At 41.1% G+C, this 12,211-nt stretch overlaps 2 long non-coding RNA genes across 2 annotated transcripts; one reads left to right on the top strand and one right to left on the bottom strand.

Moving 5' to 3' along the window:
* The first annotated feature begins 6,237 nt into the window (after nt 1-6,237).
* Nucleotides 6,238-7,786, top strand: LOC142372707 (uncharacterized). Its single transcript, XR_012768304.1, has 3 exons — nt 6,238-6,634; nt 7,377-7,507; nt 7,751-7,786. It is a non-coding gene; the product is annotated as an uncharacterized LOC142372707 (long non-coding RNA).
* Nucleotides 7,686-10,150, bottom strand: LOC142372706 (uncharacterized). The gene is made up of 4 exons (XR_012768303.1): nt 9,584-10,150; nt 8,846-8,991; nt 8,185-8,333; nt 7,686-7,970 (listed from the first exon to the last, which is right to left on the bottom strand). It is a non-coding gene; the product is annotated as an uncharacterized LOC142372706 (long non-coding RNA).
* Between the last annotated feature and the right edge of the window lie 2,061 nt (nt 10,151-12,211).

The raw sequence follows: 12,211 nt of genomic DNA, 5'->3' as shown, positions 1-12,211 counted from the left end.
ATTGAAAAGCACAAAACAGGGGCAGTTTGGTGCTCAATGAGCAGGACCTCATCTCATTAATCTTTCCACTAACATGTGCCATCATTTCAGATCCTGCTTGTCCTCTCCTGCTCCCATCATAGTCATCTTACCTCCCATCTGAGTGCAGACAGGACCTTCTGTGCTGGGGCTCCGCAGGGTTCTGTTTTGGCTCCTTTTCTTTTCACCCTGTACACATCATACTTCAGGTACAACTCAGAGTCAAGCCACATACAGAAGTATTCTGATGATACAGCTGTTGTGGCATGTGTGCGCGGTGGACAGGAGCAGGAGTACAGGGACCTTGTGGAGGCCTTTACTGACTGGAGCAAAAAGAACTGTTTGCTCCTGAACACCACCAAAACCAAAGAGCTGGTGGTGGACTTCAGGAGATCTAAAACTCCATACCAGTCAGTCTGCATTGATGGAGGGGAGATAGAGACTGTTCAGACCTGCAAATACCTGGGGGTGGTGCTGGATAATAAACTGGAGTGGTCTGCCAACATGTACAGGAGGGGCCAGAGCCGTCTCTTTTTCCTGAGACGGCTCAGGTCCTTCAATGTCTGCAGTGATATGATGAGTATGTTTTATCACACTATCATTGAGAGTGCACTGTTCTATGCTGCTGTCTGCTGGGGGAGTTGCAGTACAGACAGAAACTGTAGGCGCCTGGACAAACTTGTGAAAAAGGCTGGTTCTGTTGTAGGCAGAAGGCTGGACCCTCTCGGTGCTGTGGTGGAGAAACGGATGAGGAGGAAGTTAGATTCTGTGATGGAGAATAATAAACATCCTCTCCACAGCATCCTGACAGGACAGAGGAGCAGCTGCAGTGAGAGGCTCATCTCTCTGCGCTGCAGGACTGAGAGGTTCAGAAGGTCCTTTGTTCCCACAGCCATAAGGCTTTATAACAGTGACTGCTGAGTTCTTCTCAAATTGATTGATTGATTTTTATTTATTTGTTTATTTTGCCATTTAGTCATTTATTAGTATTTAGTTAGTAGTAGTATTATTATTGTTGTTTTATTGTTGTTAATTCAATCATTGTAAATATTTAAAAAAATGTTGAGCTACTTGACGAATTTGAATTTCCCCCATTGGGGGATAAATAAAGTATTTTTCTATTCTATTCTATTCTATTCTTCATCCCTTTTATTAACATTTTCTTATATACAGATGTCTGTAAAACAACTATTCAGCATAGTCTTCGCCTTGCAGCCCTTTAGACTGTCTGTGAATGTGATGAAACCACTCGCAGCCTAGACATTAATGAGAACAGGCTCTTTCCTTACCAAAGTTACATGGAGAAACACAATATTTCAGTTTGACTTTCTCACTCCCCACTATATCTCGGACAGAGAGTAACCTATCATCTCATGTTTTTGGTAATTTATTCCACTCGTAATACAAAACTATTCCTGTGAATTTGAAGACTCTTTACTTACCAAAGTTACATGGGGGAACAGAATATTTTAGTTTGTCTTTCTCACTCTGAAATATTCTCTTCCCCCCTATATCTCGGACAGAGAGTAAGCAATCATCTCGTGTTTTTGGTCATTTATTACACTCATAATACACAACTATTCCTGTGAATTTGAACACACTTTCTTTTTCCTTACCAAAGTTACATGGGGAAACACAGTCCCTCTTGATCAGAAATACAGGGGACTCCACAGAAACCACTCACAGCTCCAGATTAATGACACAATTAGCATGCTCAAACTTCTCAAACATCCACAATGTCTCTTAAACCTGGATAAATTCTACCTCAAAATTGACCTGTTTTTGTCTTCTTTCCATCTCTGTGCTGGACCTTATGGTTTTCTCTCAAATCACCCCAAAACAGACAGCGCCATCACACTGCCATCACTATCATTATAAACTAGCTCTGCTTCTTTCCTTTAAACTGATAGTGAGGGGTGTTTTCAAACTTCCATAAAACCTGTATTTTAAACAGGACCTTTATAGAAATTACAAAACTCTCTTCAGCAGACCTTTCTGCTATTAACAAGTTACTTTTTTTTTTTTTTTTACTGTGACCTATAAATTGATTGAAACAGCTGTTTGTACTAAGGGGGCACAACCTGTCCTCCTCTGTCTCTCTCAGGTTTACTCTCAGTATCTCATATTTTCAGACTGGATTTGAAATATCTAATGCTTGACTGGCAACGAGCAGGTCTCTGAATACAACCTCTGTCTCTGGGCGGGCAGTAGCTTGGCACCCATCAAAATGTCTTCAGAAATTTTCTAGTTGTTATATTTATTTATTTAATCCTTATTTTATATCCTTTATTTATGCCCTGTTGCCTCCACCCTCGCTGACCTGGCAACCTGACCCTTCAGTATGAAAAAAAATACTCTTTTGCCCTTTTTGGTCAAAGTCTTTGTCTGATGTCAAACAAAACAATGCTGTCTGTTCGTGGCTGCCTCGGTCTGATAACCTGTCAGAGAGTCGTTCAGATCTGCAGGGTTCGGTTACATCACTCCCACGTCACCATCATTACCTCCACCTATAACTTTGCATACCTCAGAAGTGGAAAGTCAGAAATCCTCCATTTTGTTTTCATCTCAAGTCTCATCTCAAGCTGACATTTTAAAAAAAAACTTTGAAACATTGGTGAAACGTAGCCGATATAAGCAACAGGTCTTAACAGAAGCTCGTCTACCATCTGCTGACTACTTGCGCCCCAAACTGTGGTGCAGTGTTTTGACAACATGTATCAGTTCAACGCACAACTCACAATAAGACTGAACATTGTCAGTTTGGTGACTCAAACTCATAATGTGCTTCATGTCCAAAATCATATATCCATGGTTGCACAAACATGAAACATCAATCTAGAAAAAAAAAATGGAACACCTTCTGGAAGAGAGGGATGGAATGAAGTGTCTCTCTGCACTTCTTAACACCAGCTGCAATGAACAGAGCAATAAATTCATGACAGAAAAGGAGCTGTTGTTTTGCACTCAGTGGTACTTTCACCAAAGAATGGCACGATGTCACCATGAACATGTCAATGTTCAAGTGGCCCACAGCTTTATGGTAACCCAAATGCTAATAATAACCACAGGTAGCTGACTCTGGTGAAGGCCTAAATGACCAAATGTGGTGTGTATTTTACTGCCAAGTGGCAGGTCTATTGAGTGGGTGGCACACAGCTGAGAGAAGCTGGTCATATGTGGTCCACACGCCTCTGAAAGTAGTCTGAACAATCACTTAAGTTTTATCAAAGGGATCTTGAGTGCACTCACATATGTGAACAGGATGAAATCGTGTTGTTATGCATGTAACGGGTCTTAGTCTGGTCTGGATGAAGGTTTTAAGAGGAGCCCTTTTCTGTGGATTTAGTCTGATACTTTAAGGTGTTCAGATCATGGCTCTGTGGGGAACAGACCAACTGTTGCACTTGTTCTTTGGCTGGAATGATGGTGCTCATTGCCCTGCTACAGAATAAATGTATGATAATCAGTTGATCACAAAGATGCTGAAGTAACTGAAACAAGTCCTTCTTACCAGACTACAAAATAAAACAATGTGTGACTTAATGTCAAAGTGCCCTTTACTGTTCCTGTTATCGTCCTTTGTCACCTAAGTGTGACAAACACAGCTCCTCCCTTATGCTGTGACAAATGGTTCCACCTAAGGAGACAGCCCCCTCTCTGTTTTGTTGCTGCGCACACACACACCTGGTCATTAGCTGTACAGCTTTGTTCAAAGTGGCAGCAATTAACACCCAGATAACTGCCAAGTTAATAATGTAGGCGATTCTCCTTTTGTGGTGTTCTGAGATAAATAAGGTGGAGGGAAGAAAGAGGCAGACATCTTAAGTGAAAATGTCACCTGTACCGTGTAACTCAACAATTGGCTGCAGGGTCTATTATCAGAGGTTACGGATGAAGCGACTTTATCAGGCGGCCTCCTGTGTGGACGCCAGCCGCAAGCCACAAACCATGAACATGGGAATTAAAACAGAAGCTGGAATGACCAAAGGATGAAGAGCACAGAAACTAAAATCTGTAAAATACCACAGAGAGCAGAGTAGTGCTCATTCACACACGATTGTTATCTCCAGCTCCGGAAAAACCTTGAACATCTCTGTTAACCAAAAGTAAGACCAATTTATGACCCACTAACCTTCCTGCAAACTATATCCATATTAAATGACCTCATAGTCATGTAAAATGGCCAGAGACAGGAAACGATGCAGATTTTAGTTGAATGATAATGTCAATTTGAAGTGTTTCAGCAAGGAAACTGGATCTAAAACAAGTGAAGTGACCAGAAATGACACAAAGTCACTCAACAAAAGTGCAAAACTGAGAGGAAAACATGTTAAATGACACCAAAAATAAAGAAACAACAAAATTACCACAATGATCTGCAACTGCCCAAGGAAAATGCTAATTACAACCAAAAAAGAGACGGTGCATTCCCACTGTAGGAACCTTTGGAAGTTCCTATAACCTTTTCAGGAATTGGGGCCGTTTTTTCCCATATTCAGACATACAGGAACTAGGGACCACAGCCTTCAGTTACTATAACCATTTTAGCTCCTTCTCCGATGCTGGGTCTTTTCTGGGTTCCATAGGAACACATCTGACGTGGTGTTTGGTGGTTGGTAGCTACGCCCCTTGTCAGATTTCCGCTTCTTCATGTTCCTAATCTGCTCAACGTAAACAGTATAATAACGGCTGAAATGTTTACTCCTACGACACGGACACAACCGGCGCATGTTTTATAAGTTAAACTTACACGTTGTCTCCTTTGTCTGCGGCGCTCTGCTCTCCGTCCTTCCTTCATGAAACGAAGAAGTATCGCCTGCGCTCGATTTTTTGTCTCCTGACTCTCTCTGTGTGCTCTTCAAGCCTCGATGTTAGACGCCCGATGTGATCGTCCATGATTAATATCACCATCACGCAGCCCATGAACACGGTGGCCTCCCCGCTCTCCATATTAGCTTCTTGGTGGTGTTTTTTCTTCTCTCCTTACTTTTACCGGGTTTTGTTTTGTTTTGTTTTGTTGTTGAGTATGGCGCTAAAGTAACACATCACTGTTGTAGACGGTTGCGTCTTATCAGTCCCTATCAAGGTCCCGACTCATGTGCAAATGCAAAATGAAACAGTTCCCCTGGGGAAGGGCAGATATTAGAACGAAATTCGAGGTGGACCGTTCTTAGAACTGCTCTGTCCGAATGTGGCTATTGACACAAAGTGCTCAAAAGGAGATACAAGAACACAAAAATCTACAAATTGTAAACTAAAAGATATAAAATGACCACAACACCATGAAAAATGCTAAATTATCAGAAAAAGGAACAAATGACCTAAAATGTAAAACAGTCTAAAGCTGTTAAATGTTCCATTCACAAAGAACTTTTTGTTTTTTGATGTAAAATGATGACAAAAGAGATGCAAGATAGAGATGAAAAGATGGTAAGACAATGAATGACACTGAAGAGAAACAAAATATCAAAAAAAATTAAAACATTACCACAAAAGGCTGCTATTGGTGAAAGATGGCATAAATCAAGAGCCAAAAGATGCATACATACACAAAATGGCCTGGAGCAATGTGCTCACGTTTTTTTCACGTTAATTAACCTGGAACATCATCCAAAGACCACAAATGGTACTTAATCCCCACAAAGGAAAAAAGAATGACCACAAAGAGCCGCAGTGCCAAAAAGACATTTTGAAATGAAGCGACCCAAAAAAGCTGCAAATGTTACCAGCAAAATGACCAGGAAACTTGAAACAACTGAGACATGAGATGGACAGAAACCCAAAATTCCAGAAGTTTCAGTTAATCTATCAGGTCTAGTGACCAATGAAATAGTGTAAAATGGAAACAAAAATAAGCTAAATGATCACAACATCACGCAAAATTACCATTAAAAGATGGAGAATCTCTTTTAATGTTTAAATTAATTTTATCCGTATGTATTCAACAAGGGTCATCATCCTTTTTATGTTTGGGAGGTTACAAATGGACCAGACCAAACACATTAAATGTGTGGTAGATTCGAGGTAATTAAGAAAAGCAAATTAAATTGTCATCAGTGAGAGTTTTGCAGATTTATCCATGAAAGCATTTCTTCATCCTGTAGACAGAAATACAAACCACGAAGAAGCAACAGAAGTTTATCGGGATTAAAATGCTGGACATCATTGTAGTTCTGCCCGCCCACTGTATCATTCCCTTTAATTGCGCAGCCTTTAAAGTTCCCATGGCATGGTATAGTAGCGGCACTTTAAATGGGCTTTCGGAGGCTTCAGGATGTTATACCCCCAGGCGTTCTCAAAATTCACCCGAAAAACGCAGATTTGGCCACTTAGAAGAAAGCCGCATTTCAGAGCTCTCTCCAGTGCCCTGTTTTCCTAATGAGAAGCAAGGAGGAGCGCGAGGGGTGTGTCATGGCTGAATGGGGGCGTGTCTGATTCTCTGTTTTGGCTCCGCGCATGTTAGCTGCCTGCTAGTAGGAAAAAAAAATAGAAATGGCAGGTGAGCAAACCATCGTACTGTTCGCCTTCGACCCGGAATCGGACCCTGAAGCGAGGCGCAGGCAGTTCAGCAACAAACTGCAGATCAGCAGCGCCTTCAGCAAAACGTCTCAGAATGGTGAGTTTGAAATGTTATGTCTGGAAACGTTTATAGTTGGGTCGGTTCGAACCACTGAGGTGCGCAGATACTAGCAGTGGCTTAGCCTACGGTAGCCTAATTAGAGCAGAAATTGTAGTCACTACATCAGGACTACCTAAAATATTATTTTTGCTTACAAAACGTATAAGTTCCCAACTTATTTTGTAATGTGGGCACGTATTTGCAGTGCTAACATTAGTGAGTATGGCTGCTGGCATCTCCAGTCTCTACACCAAGTAACTTTCTCAATGTCGCCTTGCATTGTACAACAGTAACACTGCCAAAGTATTTCCCATAGTACACATTGCCAACATGCAAATGATTCTCCACCCAGTGTTGACATAAGGGGACCAAGTTTGCTAGACAAAAAGGTTTACATGCTGTAATATACAAAAAAAAAAAACATACCTCATCATATCCTGACCAAGTGCTGGATCCAAAGTGTAACTACACGGAATGAAACTTATGCCACATATTTCTGTGTACACCTTTTTTAGTAGCCTGTCTTCACTGGGAACAGCCAGCTGTTCGTTGCCCATGTAGTTATACAGTAGAATATGGCATGCAAAAAACATGATAGTATTATGACCAGCATGTAATTATTCTCCATGCTCACATGTTAACTCATTTACTTGCCACTAAAGATGTTTCATTGTTATATTTGCCGGCATTACCTGAAAACAGAATATCATTACACTGCCTTTTTTTTTTAAAATAATAGGTGTCAATGTGGAATTTGCGAGATAATGCCCACAGAAAGGGAGAATAGATGCTGCATGGAGATCCCTCAGGTAACACTGTAAACATTTGGATCTACCTGTTTGGCAGTTTACGCCTGAGAAGAACCCATCGGTAAGCGTTGTAAAATAATCACTCATAGCCACATACATAAGAGTTTACAGTACACCCACCCAACAGAGCCTGATAATCCAACTATGCAGACAGTATGAAGAGTGTTTGTATATTTATTTACAAGACATTATTAAAACACAATGAAGAATAATCCATAGGAATATGTAAATATGTACAACATAGCAATAACAGAAGAACAACAACATTCTCTGCAAGTGTCATTTTTTCTATCTGTTCTTCCAGGCGCTTCAGGTATTTGGCCTACAGGCAGTTTGTGGAGTGGTGCTGGGGCTTTTTGGGTCGCCGGATCAGAGTGGTCATTCCTGCCTGTGTGGTCCTGCGTATCCGTGCCGAGTACCCCGATGATGAAGGACACTGCACCGGGTTTAGACTGCCTCGCGTGTGAAAAATGAGGTCCATCAGGACATCCACATTCCCTTTTCACACAGAACATTCATACACACTGTACACACACAACATTTGTATATTTCAGTGAGTCATTTGTACATTTCAATGTTTATTTATATATTTATATTTGTTCTATATATATATATTTATGTTTGTTTAGATTTCTATTTCTCACATTTTTTGTATTCCTATTTGTTGGAATTAACCTCAGTAAATTTGATAAAGGCAAAAGTAGTTGGACTTGAATTCTTGAACTTTTGAGGTCTTACCAAAGGTTGGCTTAGTCTTTTGACGTTTGACTGTGCACTCCCCCTTCTTGGATTTGGGAAAGGAGATTTTGAAGAGAGGTACACCGTCTGCTGTCTGGGCCTGTGGTCGGTTTGCATTTTCATTAAAGTGGATCGCCGCCAAGTACAGTCTGAAAGAACAAGAAACAATGTGTAAACGGTGTTTCTCACAGAATTTTCATTTGTCATGGTGGTGGGGGTTAGCTGGTAGAGACACATGCATCATCATGGGAGAGCATATGAAAAGCTCTTTTCCAAAATGCTATAGAAGCTGTTCTTATTACTTTTTTTTAAAAATCTGATTTCAAGCATCAGGAAAGTGATATCAGCTGAGATAGCATTTGAAACATTTAAATGCTGCTTTTAATGGTAGTAACAAAAAAAACAATATTTTTGAAAGTAGGTATAAAACATTTTGGAAAAAGCTTTTCATATATTGTGAAGTTTCATAGGAACTATGATCTGAAAACCCCCTAAAAGTATACATTTTTTGGTAAATCAAATATAAATTACATTCACAAGACAATCTTTTCAGGGGACCTGGTCTAAGTGTTTTGTGCCTTATAGTGCTGGAGAAACCCGGCTCAATTATGACATTTCAGACAAAAAAAACTTTCAACAACTACAAGGTAAAACATCTCACCTGCAAAGCATTCCAGTATAGAGAAAGACAACATTCTTCGGTGTGGCTGCAGTCCTATTGACAATGGGGTCAGTCTGGCAGGCAGCATCCCTGCTCCGGGATGTCTGGACGTGAGCACTTGATGTGCTGGCCAGTGAAGAGTGAACCTGATGCAGACAGAGAGCACACATCTCATGGTTCGAAAGCCGAGCATTACACTTGTGATAAACTGACGTGTCACGACAGATTTGAAGTCAAAACTGTGTTCGAATTGACAGATACGTAATGGTGTATGTTCGAGGGTAGTCAGCAAACGTTTGCTAAACATCCTTCACCTAGCCACAACACCCGATCGCATATCACACACGAAATAGCAGAAACGACTCGACGTTAAAAAAAAGTCACCAAACCGTAACAAATGCTTACAAAATATAAAGTCACCAATCTAAAGAAAGGCTTACAAAATATGAATTGTTATCGTCGGGCGTCATTTTCCGTGTAACAGACGTCTAGCCGCAGAACATAACTAGACTTGCTTACCGAAGTATTCATGCTGTATGTAGTCCCCTACACGTAAGATACTTGGTCAAAAGACAAATGTCTTGTTTTACAACCAATTTTCCAAATCTAACCAGTTTAACAGAGTATTGGTTTTGTAGCGCAGTGTAGGTTTCATGGATAAATACCTCCACAGCTAATGTTGGCTAGTTAGCTGGTACCCATAAAGTAGCTAGCGGCTAGCAAATAATTATGACTTACTTGATCGGTGTGGGTAGCTGATGGACCGGCAAGGCTTGGCACTGATCCAGGCTTCAACTTCAGGTGTAGGGTTGTGAAAGCATTCCTCTGAAATGTGTCGCGCAAACACTGACGCTCTTTGGAACATGCATGGGCACCTGTCCCTCTAAATGAAATTAGCCATTCCGTTTTCAAAGGGACAGAGGATGGAAGCGGAAACATATTCTTCTCTTCATCTTCACATCCTGGCACTGTACATTTCGCATGGTAAAGTCGTTTGGAAGCCATTGCTGTATCTTCTGTGACTGTCTTCAGTCGTGGCGAGTCTCGGTCTACTCCACATGAGTTGGGCGGGTAAGATACAGGTAGTTTACCAGCAGTGGGTGGAGACAGAGGGCGTGGCGGAGAGAGGGGGTGGGAAATTTTGATGAGCTCTATCCTGGCATGACGTCATGCCAGGAGCCTTGAGTCAACGAGACAATTCGAGGCGCTCTGTTCAAAACACGGAGGAAATGCTGTACTGCTCTGTGAATACATTTCGCAATTTCTACTCACTGGGGTGACTTAAGGAGGCTAGAGAAACTCATTTTAAGGCTCAAAAACCTCTGAAATGGAAATTTTCATGCCATGGGACCTTTAAGAAGGATCGGTAGATCCGCCCTCTTTGTCTCTCTCTCTGGCAACGGGTGCGTGTTTGTCTTCCGGGTTACCTGGCTGCTTGTGCAGACACTCTGCATTCTTCTCCTCTGGTGTTGTGCAATTCATGTTCAACCGCGCAGGTACGTTCATTTATGGTGCGTTGCTTTTACCATCCGTGCACGCTAATTAAGTACGTGTTTATGTGCAGGCGCCGGCAGGTGGACAGAGCACGTCTGCTCATTCCCCTCTCAGTGCTGGAGCTATGCTACGCTGAAGTTTTAAAGAAAATACAGATTTTATTTATAAAAAGTGTTCACAACGACTGTATCTCCTACGTAGGCTCAGAAACTTTGGCGTGAACGAGGACATCCTGCAAACAGTGTATAAAAACCTTGTAGAAAGTGTTCTATCATTTAATATGATAATGTGGAATGGGAACCTGAACATGCAGCGAAAAAATAAATTACAGAGAATAGTGAATATGGCCACAAAGATCATAGGACAGCAGCAAAAGCATTTAAGTGTGATGTATGATGAACAGATTTTGAACAAAACCAGGAAAATCATAAATGACCCCTCCCATCCTCTCCACAGTGAATTCGAACTCCTACCCTCTGGGAAGCGTTTTAGGGTCCCCAATGCTAATAAAAACATTTTTAAGAACTCCTTTGTCCCTAAAGGAATAAGGGCGATAAATAACATAGGAATTCACACTTAATCCACCCCCAGTCCTTTATTGGTGTAATTATTTATTTATTTATTAGTGTATTCCCTATATTTACTACTCATCAGCTATTTTATTCTTTTAAATACTCTGAGTGCTAATGTACTTTCATATTAACTTAGTATTTTAAATTTGTATTTTATAACTTCTGTTCTCCTCTTTTGCTTTGTACAAATGCAGTGCTTGAATGCTTGTGTATTGTGAAATTATTGTCTTAAATGTTTATATGTCTATGGTGAAACTGAAGACAAATTTCCACCTTGTGGACAATAAAGTATTCGTATTCGTAAGCCTCGGCACCCAGCTACCACGAGCTGAATCGCTCTGCTGCTTTAGAGGGATACGATCTGCTGCTTTAGAGGGATACGAACGGCTGTTTTTAGATGGATCAACTGTTTTATGTAGCTACCTGAAGCAACAGGAGCAAGGGAGATTTTCTTTAATTATTTTTGTGTTGGGACATTCTTTATTGTTTTCATTTATTTGCAGTCTCCCACTAACTGTCCCTGTTTGTGATTCCAGGTGCTGAGGGCCTCACTGGTGAACCCTTTTTGGTGATGGTGTCCCTTCGTGTGTTGTGCCCTATTCACTCCTTTTTCTTTTAATTTGCCCTTGTGTGTGCGTGTGTTTTAAATGTGGATTGTGGTGCTCCCATGTTGAGTTGGTACCTTCACCCCTCCCCTCACTCACCTTGAGCACAAAGGCCCCAGTCCTGGAAGATAAGGTAACCTTTTTTTAGCGGTAGATTTTAACTGTTCTTAATACTGATTCAAATAAACTTTTGTATATTCTTTTGGAAACACGTCTCTTGCCTGCTCAGTGTTACGAACTTGTGTTGTCCTTTGTTTAGATTTAGTTTATTCATAGATTTCCATTTCTTTCCCTGGGTTACATCCTGGGGTGGCGTTGTCGGTTTTTCTTTTTCTTTAATTAAAAATATACACTATTGGGGCATCCCCACCTCACGCTCGCCACACTGACATGATCTGAAGTCACTGCCAAGTCAGCATGTAACGTTAAACTGTGACTAATGAAAGTGAACAAAGTTTATAATTTAAGTTTAAACATCAGCAGCAGGAGCCCCAACATGGATCTCATGAACTGGAAACTCTTTAGGTATGTGAATCAATGAGGCTGCTATGACTTCTGTAAACAAACAGTCTAATAATACAAGGCTCTAGCTACTTCCCATCCTCCCTCTGCCCATCCCGCCCCACTCTAAATGCATCACACAAACACCATCACATACACACTCCCAGACTGTGTCCTTGAACACTGAAAGCCAG

The sequence above is a fragment of the Odontesthes bonariensis genome, chromosome 22 (assembly GCF_027942865.1).
Source record: "Odontesthes bonariensis isolate fOdoBon6 chromosome 22, fOdoBon6.hap1, whole genome shotgun sequence".
NCBI classification, from domain to species: Eukaryota; Metazoa; Chordata; class Actinopteri; order Atheriniformes; family Atherinopsidae; genus Odontesthes; species Odontesthes bonariensis.
Note: the sequence above shows the minus strand (reverse complement) of the source record. Positions and strands in the feature narration are given on the sequence as shown.